Below are 13,955 nucleotides of genomic sequence, written 5' to 3'. Positions count from 1 at the left end.
AATAGAAATCCTTTAGCTAAAGATTTATCAATATTATAGATATTAATAAATGTATTAAAAAAATAATTTTAATATTTCGAAAATGATTTAGTAAATCTGTTTTCTTAATCAATATGAATTAGGATGGAAATAAATAATAAAAATTAATACAAAATTTAATAGAAATAAATAATAAAAACTAAGTCAACTTAGTGATTCTACCAAAAATACATTATAAAATTTACTTAGACTTTTTTTTATGAAGAACATAAATGAATGAAAAATAAGAAAGAATGATGAAAAATAAAAGAGAGCACTTCCACATTTTTATGAATGCGAGAAAGACATAGAATAAATGTCATTAAAGTAAGAAAATCTTTTCAATATACAAGTTATTTCAACCTTGGGATTCCATGGAAAATAAGTTCCCAGGGAGATTTTTATTTGACTAATTTAAAGGGAGACTAAACCAAATCAGTATTATAGAAATAGATATTTCTAGTACTAAGATGCTCGTATTATGTATATAATTTTCACATTATGTATAAATAATATTTTCTAAAAATAACATTAGTACAATATATTCATGAGGGTTAAGTATTATTAAAGTTAATAATAATATTTTTGTTACAATAATTTTTTTTGTTATATATTTATACAAATGAAGTCTTCAACTATATCAACCACATTAATATTTTTAAAGTGGTAGTACTAATTTTATATTTACATTAAATCTATTCCAAAATATTTGTTATACAATAAATCTTCTTAACATTTTAAGTTGGTAAAACTATAATGATTTTGAAATATTGTTTTTAATGATCTTTGAACATGCAAATAGAACATTAACCAATTTGCAGTAATCCTTTACTTTCTTAAATGTTAATATCATTACTATTATACCTAGTACAACCACATTAAAAATATTAATGTGGTTGATATAGCCAAAGGCTTCATTTGTATAAAAATATAACAAAAAAATTATTGCAACAAAAATATTATTCTTAACTATTGCAACATTTTGTTTTTGTCGGTCAAGGAAACTTCATTATATTATCACAAAATCAAATTCAACAAAATACATCATCACCATAACATCAAAATACATCACTACTACCTCACAAGGTTGTGTTGCTGGCTTAAGAGCTAGTGTGGCCCTTGTTGTGAACATTATGAAGGCTGAAAAGAAGCGAAGACAACCCATGCCATTGGTTAATGCCAATACAAAAGTAGAAAACAAACATTTCTTAGGAATACACATTAAGGAGGGGGGTTGGGGGTAAATGTGGGAGGAGCAACAAGGAATACAATCCTCTCATGCGTATGATGGTCTATGTGTTCCACCAGAGTCTCCAAGGCATGGAGATGGTCATTTGTGTGCCGGAGCTGCCGCCAAATGCCTTCTATGGAGTCCAGGATATCATTTTTCATATGTTGGAGGTCATTAATATAAGACACCAGTTCATTCCTATCATCATATCTCTGCTCCCTCAAAGTTTCCATGCTGAGATGGATGCTGTTCAGTTGGGCCGCAATGGACTCCAGGGTGTTTGGAGCCTCGACATGGCCCGGGGAGTGGTCTAGGGACATGGAAATGTCTGTATCAGAAAGAATTCTCTCGATTGATCTAAGTCTGAGTTAGGCTCTCCTGATGTGGACGTTCATCCATACGATGGCTGACACCCCTCCTTCGGGCGTGTCCTCTCTATCTAGGCATGCAACCAACACCACCACCACTGGTCACACCACCATTGGGAGGATACTATTTGTCTTGTGAGTCCCACCACAAAAGTTGAATTTTAACTAAACATAATAAAAATTCACCTATCGTTCCTGATCCAGGGAGCCCTAAGCAACAAATTATAGCACTCAACCATAATCTTCCAGAGAGTAGGGAGGCGTGTCGCTATTCCTAGAATTGGGCGAACCTTTCTAGGGAAGATACCAAAAATTATGCTCCCCACCACGCTGATTCTCTAGAGGAGTTGATATGAACAAGAGATATATTGATACTGAGAATGGCATGAAATTTTCTCCCCAACCACACTCTCCAATCGTGGAATGGTACCACCTATCACACCAGCTAGAAAATTCCTCTCTCGGATCCATTGACCAAATTATCTGTAAGGTCGAGTTCTCTACACGCTCGCATGCAATGAAATCGCCCTAAACTACCACCCTAAGCCACAGCCTGAGCTAGGAAACCAACAACCTGCAACTCTGTCTCACCCAACACTCTCTCCTCATCGCCCAATGTTTACAACTAGTCACCCTCTTGCCTTTGCATTGCATTATGTAATACTCGCAGGGAGCAGGGTTTGGGTCCCAGCGACCCATTAATTTGTTTGTGGGCACATGGAGGCCCATCTAGATCCACTATCCAACATATCGCCATCTGTCCCTCACCATGATAACCCCCATCGGGGAATTGCAACAAAAATATTATTATTAACTTTGATTTTACTTAATCCTTAAGAATCTCAGGTCTTGATAAAAAAAAAAAAAAGAAGTTTTGAAAAGTTTCTATAATATTTCTAAAATTAGATATGCTTTGAAAATCCCTAAGAAATTGGTGGGCATTGGGACATCAAATTTTTAAAATTTGTTAAAAGTCAATGCAACCTAACAACCAACCATTTACAAGCATTCAAAATAAGCACATGCTGATGAGCATATTCCCTTGAGAATCAATCTAAGTAGTGAACTGAAAAAAAAAAAAGTTAACCAATCCTCATCCACCTTAAGTTGAAATAGAAATCCTTTAGCTAAAAATTTATCAATATTATAGATATTAATAAAAGTATTAAAAAAATAATTTTAATATTTCGAAAATGATTTAGTAAATCTGTTTTCTTAATCAATATGAATTAGGATGGAAATAAATAATAAAAATTAATACAAAATTTAACAGAAATAAATAATAAAAACTAAGTCAACTTAGTGAGTCTACCAAAAATACATTATAAAAGTTACTTAGACTTTTTTATGAAGAACATAAATGAATGAAAAATAAGAAAGAATGATGAAAAATAAAAGAGAGCACTTCCACATTTTTATGAATGCGAGAAAGACATAGAATAAATGTCATTAAAATAAGAAAATCTTTTCAATATACAAGTTATTTCAACCTTGGGATTCCATGGAAAATAAGTTCCCAGGGAGATTTTTATTTGACTAATTCAAAGGGAGACTAAACCAAATCAGTATTATAGAAATAGATATTTCTAGTACTAAGATGCTCGTATTATGTATATAATTTTCACATTATGTATAAATAATATTTTCTAAAAATAACATTATTACAATATATTCATGAGGGTTAAGTAAAATGAAAGTTAATAATAATATTTTTGTTACAATAATTTTTTTTGTTATATATTTATACAAATGAAGTCTTCAACTATGTCAACCACATTAATATTTTTAAAGTGGTAGTACTAATTTTATATTTACATTAAATCTATTCCAAAATATTTGTTACACAATAAATCTTCTTAACATTTTAAGTTAGTAAAACTATAATAATCTTGAAATAAATTTTTTTAACATTTTTTTAGTATGAAAATAAAATACTAACCAATTTTGAGTAATCCTTTATTTCCTTAAAATTAAATTGATCATACTATTCTTAGTATATGCTAATATTATTATTATTATTATTATTATTAATATTATTATTATTATAAAAGATTATTAATATTATAGATTTATAAATATTAATAGAAATATTAAAAGAATGATTTTAATATTTCAAAAATGGTTTACTAAATTTATTTTCTTAATCAATATGAATTTGGATAGAAATAAGTAATAAAAAATAATACAAAATTAGATAGAAATAAATAATTAAAATGAAGCCAAACTATTGATTGCACAAAAATACATTATAAAATTTACTTCTACTGATTATTATGAAGAACGTAAATAAAGTACTTCCAGAAAAATAGAATAAATGTATTTAAAATAAGAAAACATTTTCAATATAAAAATGACCTAGTGATTCTAGAGAAAATACCTTATCCCAAAGCAACGAAACAAACAATATCATAAGAATAAATACTTCCAGCACATGGATACTCATATTATGCACACAATTCTCACACTACCCACCGCAACAATTTCCAGAAAAAACACTATTACAACATTTTCTAACATCATACACACAATGACAATCTCCATTAAAAAACGACACTATTACAATATATTCTTGTACCATGCACTCAATGACCATCTCCATAAACAACAATATTGATCGTGTTAATTATATATATATATATATATAAAAAGATAAACTAAAATAAAAGATGGAAAAATATTAAAATATATATAATATAAAGATTTACGATAGATGGGATATTTTATAAAATATTTTGATTATTTTATATTGATGTAATATATTTTATATTTTAAAAATATTTATCGTTGTAGTATGCTGAAAGTAGTGGAGGAAAATAAAATATATTTAAAATCTTTTTATTAAGTATAATTTGGAATATATTCTTTACTCTTTTAAGCAAGTTTTATTTTTTATTTATTTCTTTTTTTTTAAGGATTTATGATTGTAGTATACTGAGAATAGAGGAGGAACATATAATATATTAAAAAATATTTTATAATGTGTAATTTGGGATATATTCTTTATCTTTTTAAGCAAGTTTTTTTTGAAAGTATGGTTATGATCAGATATTTTATGTATAAAAATAGATTAAACGATACGTAATCCATGTAATCAAGGAGGTTTTTTAAAATTGCTTTTAATTTTAGTCAAAATTGCACTTTTCACTTGAGCTAGGGTGATAGAAGGCTACTCATTCTTGGCTATATCATTGGGAAAAAGAAAAGAAACTGAAGATATCATTTTATAAAATAAATATAATATTAAAAATATTATTATATCAAAATTTAAAGAGAAAATATTGGGTAAAAAGTTAAAAGGGAAAATAAAGCTAACATATAAGATGGAGGTGATGAATTCCAGTATAAAAAATATCTCTTTGTTTTGACTAATGTGAAAAAGGAAATAAATATTCTTAAAGTAAGAACAAGTGTTCATGAATTTTGATATTAACTAATACAACCACATTAAGAATATTAATGTGGTTGATATAGTCGAAGGCTTTATAAATATAACAAAAAAAACCCTTTTGCAACAAAAAATATTGCAATACTAAGAATGTCTTACCAATGTACACATTTACTCTGATTAACCATGTATAAAAAGGTTATACATTAAAAAAAATTGCACATGTTATTGTGATCCGGATTTAAACATGAACGCAATAGATTATAGAGATAACCATAAATACAGAGATGCAATAACCATAAACATAAAGATGCAGCGGAAATAATACTTCATTTCATTAATGGAAAATACTGAAATATGCTTACAACCAGAAATGGAAATAAACCAGCTAGGGCGATGGTAGCTTATCTCTAAGAAGAGATGTGGTAGCTACATGCCTCTGAACTGTTTCGAAGTGTATTACAATGAGGCTCAAAGGCCTATTTATTGTTGAGAAACAATGGAAAACCCTTCACATCCCGAAACCTAACCCTAGAAGATGAAACGCCAAATTGTGGGCCCCGTTTGGGTAAATTGGTACGTCAATTTCCCGGGGTCGTAACTTTGGCATACGATCTCCGTTTGACGCGTACGATAGCTCGTTAGAAATATCTATCCGAGTACTACCACTTTGGGAGGCAACATCGGTCCATGGACCTATGTTGCCCCAGAATCCCAAAAAAACGTCGTTTAGGGCCTCAAAACGGCTCCGGAAGTTCACGACCCGAAAAACTACTAAAAATAGTAAATTGTGCTACAATTTAGGAAACTGAAAAAGCTGAAAGAGACAGTTGTGGGGGTCCAAATGGGATAGGTGGGTGGCCACCAACATCCACCTGGATCATTCCTCCCCCCTTAGGAAGCAATGGTCCCCATTGCGTTGAGTTCCTCCATCTGCTGAACTTGTCCTGCAATCTCTGATGTGTCCAGTGATGGTGGGAGGCATGGTCGACGATGGTCCACATTGAACATTTGGTGCAAGCGAAGGAATGGAGGAATGATGTGCTCCAAAGCATTGTTCCCCATAGCCTTGGTACTGCTATAAGGACCATGTAGGAGTGGTCTGAGCTTCTGATGGGTTCTGGTAAGGCGTTCTTTCTGTCGATGCAACCAGACTTTGTTGCCCACCTGAAACTTGTGTGGTACCCATGTGGGTGAGGATAAGTTGTTCCTGTGTTTTGTCATGACCGTATCCCTTTGTTGCTGCTGCTGCGTAGAGGAACCCTTTGCAGGGGTCATGGATGTAGCAATGATCTTCCCCTTACTTTGGGAGTGGACCAGACAGATGAATTTCCTGGTCTGTGATATGAGATTGCTTCCTTTCTTAGCAGTGATCAAAGATGTGGAAGCAGGTGGGGCTACCTCCAGTATCCTGTATAATGAATTATTTAAAGAAATAATGACAACACGAGGCCTTGACTCATACACAGCATGTCGCCTCCACAAGTATGGCTGGCCTAATAATACATCACAAACATCCAGAGGTGTAACATCACACAATACCTCATCTGTGAAGGGTTTGATGTTGTAGGGAAGGTGACACTGTTGGCGAACTTTTAGATCTCGTCCTTCATGAAGCCACCCGATACTGTACGGCTGTGGGTGTGGTGTAGTCGGTAGGCCCAACCGTTTCACGACCTCTGCTGAAATGAGGTTTTTTGGCTGCCACTGTCGACAATGAATTGCAACGGCGAACCCTTCACCCACATTTGCGAGTGGAAAAGACGCTCCCCCTCTTCTGGATCTGTAGGTTCATTCTTCTGGATCTTGGCAGTGGCAACAGTGGCGCTGGGATCCACATCAATAATCTGCTTCCCTTTGCCATTCCCCTTGTCAGGTTCTGGCTCAGGGTCAGAACATGCATCTGATTCGGAAGCCTTCAACTCGGCCACCAGCGACTGCTTGGTCCGACACTCACTTGTGTTATGAGTGAGACTCTTGTGGAACTCACACCATTTTCCTATGTCCTTCTTTGGCTTCGTGCTGTTGTTCTTTTCTTGCGGCTTCGACGGGTTGTCTTGGGTCACCCCGCCTTGGCTTTGTCCTTTGGGCTTCGAATTTGCAGATCCAAAGTCTCGCTTCTTTTGTTTGAACTTTTGTTCGATTTTGACAGTGTATCGGTATGCTGTGCTGAGTGAGGAGATGTTCAAGAACCCCATCTCTTCTTGGATGTATCTGTGTAGGCAGCCACGATATTTGAGTACTAGATGCAGCTCATAATCTTTGATACCCAACTGTGTGCGAAGGGTATGAAAAATGTTTGTGAACTCCGGCACATCTTGGTCTCGTCCCTGCCGCAGTGTGGTCCATTTGATGTATTTGTCCTCATAGCTTCCGACAGGGTAGTACTGCTCCTTGATGGCATCCCGGAAGTCATTCCAAGTGGGTGCGGCTGAAAATAGTGAGCCTGTACTTTCATCCTTCTGCTCGCAATAGGTTTCCCACCAGTCCTTGACGTGGGGGGCTGCTTTGAGAAGAGCGAAAACAATCTTTTCCCGACTTGAAAATTCATGAACAAAAAAATACCCATCTAGCAGATTTAACCATTTATCTACGGCATCTGCGTCTATTTGACCCTCGAAGATGGGGATTTCAAAATTAACTTGTACCTTAAATGGTGTGGCATTTCCAGAGTCGCTGTTGGAAGCCGACGCGTCGCCTCTGGGTAGCCGCTGAAGGATCTGCGCAAAGCTATCCATCATCGCGTTCCTTTGCCGCTCGAGCGCTTCTTCGAGCAAGATTTTGATAGGATCTCCTGCCCCCTCGTCTTTCTTCTCCGCCATGGGAGGCCGTCCGGATTTGCGAGGCTGGTCTTGCAAAGGTTCGACCAGTTCAAGCCCTAACCATGGAAAATTTTAGGGGCTAATGTTCGCCCAGTGGGCTAATTTTCCATGATTTTTCCACAAAAAAGATTCGCCAATTTCCAATTTTATAAAAGACGATTCGCCCAAATTTTAGAATATAAAATTATTTTACCTTAAAAATCGCCAACATTATAGAGAGACTATATATAAAATAATTATAAATTTGATTAATTTTACAAATATATCAATAAACATTTATAATTTGCATATTAGGGATTAGTGAGATTCGCCAATGTTTTAAACTTCAAGAAAATTTTCCATCCTTAAAATTTTCCTTGGCCCTAACTCCTTATATCCCGACCTCATTGGGGACATGCAAAGAAAAACAGAGAAAAAGCAGACCGCTCTGATACCTCTGATCCGGATTTAAACAAGAACGCAATAGATTATAGAGATAACCATAAATACAGAGATGCAATAACCACAAACATAGAGATGCAGCGGAAATAATACTTCATTTCATTAATGGAAAATATTGAAATATGCTTACAACCAGAAATGGAAATAAACCAGCTAGGGCGAAGGTAGCTTATCTCTGAGAAGAGATGTGGTGGCTACATGCCTCTGAACTGTTTCGAACTGTATTACAATGAGGCTCAAAGGCCTATTTATTGTTGAGAAACAATGGAAAACCCTTCACATCCCGAAACCTAACCCTAGAAGATGAAACGCCAAATTGTGGGCTCCGTTTGGGTAAATTGGTACATCAATTTCCCGGGGTCGTAACTTTGGCATAAGATCTCCGTTTGACGCGTACGATAGCTCGTTAGAAAGATCTATCCGAGTACTACCACTTTGGGAGGCAACATTATCCATGCCCCAGAATCCCAAAAAAACGTCGTTTAGGGCCTCAAAATGGCTCCGGAAGTTGAGGACCCGAAAAACTACTAAAAATAGTAAACTGTGCTACAGTTTAGGAAACTGAAAAAGCTGAAAGAGACAGTTGTGGGGGTCCAAATGGGATAGGTGGGTGGCCACCAACATCCACCTGGATCATATTGTAAAATAGACAATTTTCCTAAATAAAATTTGCTAGAATTGAAATAATCTCAAATCCCTAGGAAATTAGTGTGAAGGGAGCCATGTTGCACTAATATAATCTAATTTGAGAAAAAAAAAGAATTACCCATCTTATTGTAAAATGGACCATTTTGCTAAATAAAATTTTCTTATATATTAATTTCCCCATCTAATTAGAATATGAACTTATTAGAATTGGAATTATGTCAAATCCTTAGGATTTTTTTTTATTTTTTATTTTTTATTTATTTATTATTTATTAAAAGTCAATGCTAGCACATTGATAAACATTAAGACTAAGCCTTTGAGAATCAATCTAGAGCTTCAATTAAAAAAATCCTCATCCACCTTAAGTTGAAATAAGAAGCCTTCATAAAAAATACTTATGGGTCAATCTAGAAAATATCATGAACATTGATAAACATTAAGACTAAGCCTTTGAGAATCAATCTAGAGCTTCAATTAAAAAAATCCTCATCCACCTTAAGTTGAAATAAGAAGCCTTCATAAAAAATACTTATGGGTCAATCTAGAAAATATCATGAGATGAAATAATTTATCTAATTAAAATGATTGAAAATGAAAAACACTTTCTCTTAGATTATTTATCTAATATTCACAATAAATTTAAATACAAAATATTTGTTACACAATAAATTCTCTTAACATTTTAAATTAGTAAAACTATATTGAAATATATTTTTTTTAAATTTTGGAGCCGGAAAATAAAACAATCAACAATTTAAACTAATTTTTATTTAAATAACGTTATTATTATAAATATTATAAATTATAGATATTAATAATAATTTTAATATTTTAAAAATGGTTTAATAGATTTGTTTTTTTGAACGTGAAAATAAAACAGTCAATAATTTAGAATAATCCTTTATCTTCTTAAAATTAAATAGATCACGTTAATAACATCATTATTATTATAAAAAAATATCAATATTATAGACTTATAGATATTAGTAATAATTTTAATATTTTAAATTTAATTTAATAAATTTGTTTTTTCTTTTGTTGGCTGGCTGACTTGGTTAGATTATAGAACCTTTACAAAACATAACTCCTCATTATCAAAAAGATTGCAGAGTTAGCTGTAAGGTGGAGTAGTGAATATGTTTTCTTAATCAATATATATTTAGATAAAAATAAATAACAATTTAAATCAAATCAATGATTAAAAAAACATTAAAAAATTACTTCCATATTTTTATGATGAACAAAGATAAATGAAAAATAAAAAAGAATAATGAAAATAAGAGAGATTCCAACATTTTTATTAATATCAGATGGATGGATGAATGGAAAATATAAATGAAAAATAAAAAAGAATAATGAAAATAAGAGAGATTCCAACATTTTTATTAATATCAGATGGATGGATGAATGGAAAATATAACAGAAAGATATATGTAAAATAAAAGAAATTATTTCCGCAATTTCATGAATGCCATAAAGATAGAATAAATCTTTTTAAAATAAAAAAACATTTTTAATATAAAAATTACTTAACTCAATTGCACAAAAACCAAAGCAACATCTGGGGAATTTTTATTTGACATATTCAAATCGAAACAAACCAAAGCTGCATCATAGAAACAGAGAAATAGATACTTCGAAAACCAAGGTGCGCTAACCATTCACAGAATCTTCACATAATCCTCACACCATACACATATACATTATACATTTTGACAATACTACAATATATCTTCGCATCTTTTACATGAGCTAAGGTATTAGTTGAAAAAACTAAGAGACAGTAAAGATAATACTAAAATTTTATCATATTAAAATTTAAAGAGAAAAAGTAAAATGTTAGAGGGGAATATAAAATTAAGATATTAGATAGAGGTGATGAATTCTAATATAAAAAATAAAAAATATTTATGTTTTGACTAATGTGAACAAAGAAATAAAAATCGTTAAAATAAGAACAAATGTTCAGGAATTCATATTAACCAGTACAACCACATTAATAATATTAAATTATTAATGTGGTTGATATAGTCAAAGGCTTTATAAATTGCAGAGTTAAAAGTAAGATGGAGTAGTAAATCTGTTTTCTTAAGATTGATATAGTCAAAGACTTTATAAATTGCAGAGTTAAAAGTAAGGTGGAGTAGTAAATCTGTTTTTTTAATCAGTATGTATTTAGATGAAAATAAGTAATAAAATTTAAATCAAACCAGTGATTTAAAAAAACATTATAAAAATGATTTCCACATTTTTATGATCAACAAAGATAAGTGAAAAATGAGAAAGAATGATGAAAAATAAGAGAGATTCCAACCATTTTTATGAATATCAAACCGATGGATAAATAGAAATTATAACAGAAAGATAAATGAAAAATAAGAAAATTTACTTCCACAATTTCATGAATGGCAGAAAGATAGAATAAATGTTCTTAAAATAAGAAAACATTTTCAATATAAAAATTACTTGAGCCCAATTCCACGAAAAATACTATCCGGTGAATTTTTATTTGACAAATTCAAATGGAAACGAAACCAAAGCAGCATCATAGAAACAGAGAAATAGATATTTCGAAAGCATCATCATAGAAACAGAGAAATAGATCCTTCGAGCGCGAAGGTGCTCTAACCATTCATAGAATCCTCACACCATACAAATACACATTTTGACAATCTCTGGAAGCTACAAACTACAATATATCCTCGCACCACGCACATATTGACAATCTGCAGAAGCGAGTAGTAGTTATGTTTTTACCAGCCTGGAGGTGGTGGAGGACATGGTTGGTTACCATGTTCTGGACACAAAGATAGCTAAAAGTAAAATAGGGAGATGTTTTCAATATATAAATTACTTCAAACGAGTGAAAAACATTTTCCAGGGTAATTCTTATTTATGACTAACAAAGAAAGAAAACCAAAGTATTATGTGTCATATTTGGAACACCAGGGGACGATTGTAATCATGGAGCAATTATGTTTTCACGGCGCGGGGCCGGTGGTGGTTACTGTGAAGGGCCGGAAGGTGGCACTGGTCCTCTTTTTATTTCTTTCCATGTAGAATCGAGGCTATTCAACCGGCGCTCTAAAGGGCCGGAAGGTGGCACTGGTCCTCTTTTTATACCTTTCCATGTAGAATCGCGGCTATTCACCCGCCGCTGCTCCACATGCAGCTGCGCAGATCGCGCAGCAACAACATGATTGAGAATCAGCACGCAAAGTACGACATTATAAACCTTTTTGCCCTCCATCATCATCAATTATCAGTCTCTTCCCACATATCTCTTCGCCAAAAATATCACTTCCCAGACTCAAGTATGGTTGTGGTCCTTCAAAAGTTCAATATATATAAGAAGGCTTAACATCCATACCGGCATGGAGACCAAAAATATATTTTGTTTGTTTGGCTATCTCTGAAATAGCGTTATATTTTCTCCGGCTTCTGTGAAAATCCAGAAGTAAATTTGTTAGTAATTGATAATGGTTCCAGATGATATGAGAGGGCGGGGGTTAAATTCCGTGTGTAATTTTTTTTTAAATGTTATGAGTGATTTATTTCATTTTTCATGGTGAATTTGATGGGTGACATGAAAATTTACTATATGTGTGTCTTAATAAGTGAGACTCCAAGATAATCAATATCACACTATGTTAGCTCCATAATACAAATATTTTAAAATGAAACTTCAAAATTAACATAGAATATTTTAATAGTGTTGAGACTTTAAGATGAGCATAAAACGAAATAGTTTTTCTTCATTTTCATTCACACCATGCAATCCCACTTTGTATACATTTAAGTCTAAAGGGTGAACATTGATGCATGAAACTAAGGTTGATACTCACATGACATTTCCACACCCATGGACCATTGGTACTCTATATAAAACAATAACTGAAAATCTCAAATATGTGGTTACCAAGGTCATGATTCCTTAATTACATTCATACTTGAATCTAAACACAAGTGACTTTGGGCTTTGTAGGTGTTAGCGTTTTCAGGGGATATTTGTTCTTCTTCTTTGTTAGAAGATTATGCATTTCTTTGAAATGTATCTAGTTACCAAGGCTATGATTCCTTCAATACATTTATACTTGAATCTAAGCACAACTCTCTTTGGGCCTTTTAGGTGTTAGCGTTTTCGAAGACGAGGTTTATTCCTCTTCCTTGTTAGAGTATTATGAATTTCTTCCAAATGTATGCCCTGCATATTATTATTGTTTGAGATGAATCCAATAAGTGTGAAACGAAAAATTTTCAAATCAATTTTATTTCAATCACAATAAATGAAATGCACACAAACCAAGGAAGATAAATATTATTTTATTCAGGGAGTTGGGCAGTCGGGTGATCGGGTGGTCATAAGTTCTTATTTTTGTTGAAGTTTTATTTCTACTCGACCTTGACTACAAGAGTCGGGTGTTGATCGTAGGTCGGGTAGTCGAGAGAAAATACTTGAATAGATTTGGTAGTTGGCCCGACCTGCTAGTCGGGAGGTTGGATTGTCGAGTATTTTTTATTTAATTTTTTTATGATTTCGACCTCCGAACTTTAAAACCTTTTTTCTATTGTTTTCCCAAAATTGTCAAAGTTTTATTTTTCTTTCGGATTTTTTTTAGGAAAAACCATAAAAATTTTCTTTAGGACTTTTGTTTTTTTTCCTTTGTGTACAAAACAAAAGAGGGTTGTTGTAATCCTGAAATAAGATAATAGAAGGACAATCGTGCACAATAAAGACAATATTTTTACACTGGGAAACCCAACCTTGGGATAGAACCAAACAACTTTTCTTTAGGAGAAATTATTCTTCTGTAAGGTTTGCAAATCAATAATTTGTCTAGAAATATATGCCTGAATCCAAGTCAAAATATCATTCAAACCATGGCCACCTTCAACATTTAATAAAGCCATCCAATAGGCCTCTTTCCGTCCTCTTAAAAGCCTACAACGAGTCTTGTAGTCCTATAACCCTATTCTATGGTCAATTCTTAGAAAGTTTAGTTCTGTCAAAAGGAAAATAAACTCGGTCAAACTTGTGCTTC

The sequence above is a fragment of the Pinus tabuliformis genome, chromosome 6 (genome assembly GCF_031772625.1).
Source record: "Pinus tabuliformis cultivar Carrire ecotype Pingquan chromosome 6, CPIR1, whole genome shotgun sequence".
NCBI classification, from domain to species: domain Eukaryota; kingdom Viridiplantae; phylum Streptophyta; class Pinopsida; order Pinales; family Pinaceae; genus Pinus; species Pinus tabuliformis.
The sequence above is the reverse complement of the archived record's forward strand: the minus strand, read 5'-3'. Positions refer to the sequence as shown.